The sequence below is a fragment of the Ceratina calcarata genome, unplaced genomic scaffold (assembly GCF_001652005.2).
Source record: "Ceratina calcarata isolate Rehan_Ccalc_2016 unplaced genomic scaffold, ASM165200v1 scaffold481, whole genome shotgun sequence".
NCBI lineage: Eukaryota > Metazoa > Arthropoda > Insecta > Hymenoptera > Apidae > Ceratina > Ceratina calcarata.
Window position 1 is genome coordinate 26,500 of NW_017172337.1, and position 2,873 is coordinate 29,372.

A 2,873-nucleotide genomic window follows, 5' to 3' on the forward strand; every position below is an offset into this window, starting at 1 on the left:
TCATCTTTTTATCAAAAACGTCGTTTATTAATATTAATTATAAATAAAACTGTATAATAATATTTTTAATGGCTATAGTATAACTAACTGTACAATGTTAGCATAATCAACTGGTTTTAAGATGAGTGGAGTGAAAGCATTTTGCTAAATTAAAAAATTTATTAAAAAATACGAAAATAATTTATGTAGTGATAGACCTTATAGATTCGGTGGCTAACAAATACTACTATTATTATGAAGAATCAGTAACTTAATTTAATACTTTAAGTATTTTTCGAATTGTGTAAGACAATTTTCATTTTTTCAGATTCTCATTTCATTTCATATTAATGTATACGCCAAGAACATTTTGGTATTACTCTTTACCACGATCTTTCTCCATAATTATCCAATCTGGTATTAAATTACCGTGGATCGACCGGATCGATTCGTGAAATAATTGAAATAATGAACGAGACAACGCAACGTAGCTTGATAAAATCTCGCGGAAAATTGGCCGAGAATCGCGTCCAGGATTAGCAACTCGTCGCGGGCTGACTGATAACGGGCAGCAATGCCGACCGAGCACTGATCGGAGAGCAATAATTAATCCCGGAGGCTAGACAATCCAGCGTTGGGGGACGGAGCCAATAGAAATATGGTATCAAAACCCCTTTGAAGACGGAATAGAACAGAGCCGTGTTCATTGTAGGAATCAGCAGCAACAGCAGGTTAACAGGAAGTGCATTGTACTATTAATTCTGTTTAGAGTTCAGTTAATTGAAGATAAAGACAGACATGTACTTTGTGTACGTTAAACGGGTGACGTATTCAATTATTGCCTAGAAAGTATATACAAATAGCTTCGGTTTAATAATTCAGGATTAACTAAAAATAGAATGTGATTTGTTATTATTAAATGTTATTCTGATAATTACATATATAATTTATACATGTAATTATACGTAAAATTTATACATACATATATATATATAGTATAATAGTATATTATACATATCATTTTTAGAGTTAATCATATATGTATATGTGTAACATGTAGAGTATAAACGAAGACTATGATACGGTAGACACACAGAGTATAAGGAACTGAATGTATGTTAACATTGCAATAACTATGATGATCATCATGGGATAAATACTGATACTATTTTTCTTGTCACTGTTATTTTAATCATTTATTCAATGACATCAGCTGAACATCCTTGTGTTAATAAAATATTTATAATATACATATTTAATTAATTTAATATTTGCAGTCTCTAGCATGTAATTGTTACATGGTGCACAGTACGTACTACTTATTGAATTACTTTTAAGTTAAATGTATTATTATTGATTTGAAGTTAAATGTATTATTATTACTACAATCACATGTATTCTATTGTATTTATTTCTTGATTCACTTAACATTTTTAAACTGTTTATCATTATGGATGGACATACAGATGGCATTGAAATTTGGATTTCACTCCTATCTCTTTTTAAGTAATTAATTAATAAATATTATAATAATAAAATATAATATTTGTTCACTTCCCCTGTATTTATTATAAATTCCTCATTTAAGCATGTCATAACTTGGTAAAGTGCTAGCCATAGGCTTCCAATCTTTTGCTGCACATCAATATAATATTGTGCAGCTAGTTTTGTTCTGAAAGGCTTGAAACTGTTGTCGTAATATATAATCTTTATTTACTATTACAATTAACGGTGATTAAAAGATTGAGTGTTAGAACGAGTATACATTTGATGAAATTTTGTTGTATGCGCGACAGCGTACTTTTTGAATCTTAATCTCGAAACAGTTTTAGGGTAGAACGAAAGTAAGATGGAGAGTAAAGGTCTAGGAAAATCGTTGTGGGAGTGTTCAAAAAATGAAAATTGGGACCTATGATTGGTTGGCTGGCGAGATAGTTTGAATTATGCAAACGTAGTGGAAAATTAAAGAAGTAGGAATGTAGAGAGGGTGGAAAGGATAAAATGACAAGGTTATCTGCTTCGTCGGTATTCTAAACCTCTGGGTTTTCTCTGACCGTGCGTAATAAAACTGAATCTCGGCTAATTTGGGTCTAGCGTATCTATCTTAGGAAAATAGTGTTATTGACCGTTGTAAAAAATATCTGATTGGAAACCCAAGAAATGTTAAACCCAAGAAGTTTCTTTTTTAGTTTCGTACACATCTTTTAAACTGATAACACAAATGTTTCATTTTGTCTACTGTTAAAATTTCAATACATCGTTATTGTTGTCATTTAAGGTATCATACAACTGTAATGGAAGCTTTTGTGGATGTATTATCCCAATCTTGTGAGAGTTCATTAGCTTTGCAACGAGACACAATAATGACAATTGTAACCATATATTAATTTATTAAGATTCTTCTTCTGTCCCCTAAGCTCCCTTAAAATTCTTCTTTAACGTTGCTTCACGTTGTTCTGCATTCCTCAGATACCACCATACATCCTCGCTATATGTTTGAACTGGCCACAAAGTGCAAGCATTAGCAGTTTGGTCGGAGATCCGACGACAAACACGAGTCCCATTTAGCAGCACCGATCCATATCTGTATCGAATCACAATTCCCGCACGATTGAACGCTGCCACAATGCGATATCGCGATGCATAGGAGGTAATATACATAGGGTAGCTCTGGCTGGTATCGCAACAAAGGTAACGGGTGTACCGGCGTTCAAATTCGTGTGCCGTCGCGCCGATGTTCCACAGTTACGGTACTCGCGTCTATTGGTCCACGGGCGAGGAGCGAGAAAACTCAACAGCCGCAGACGACATTCCACGTCTCGTCCCAGGGAACATTAGTCGCGGATACGTATTATATATACAATAGTGTGTACTAGTAGGTAGGTACTCGACGC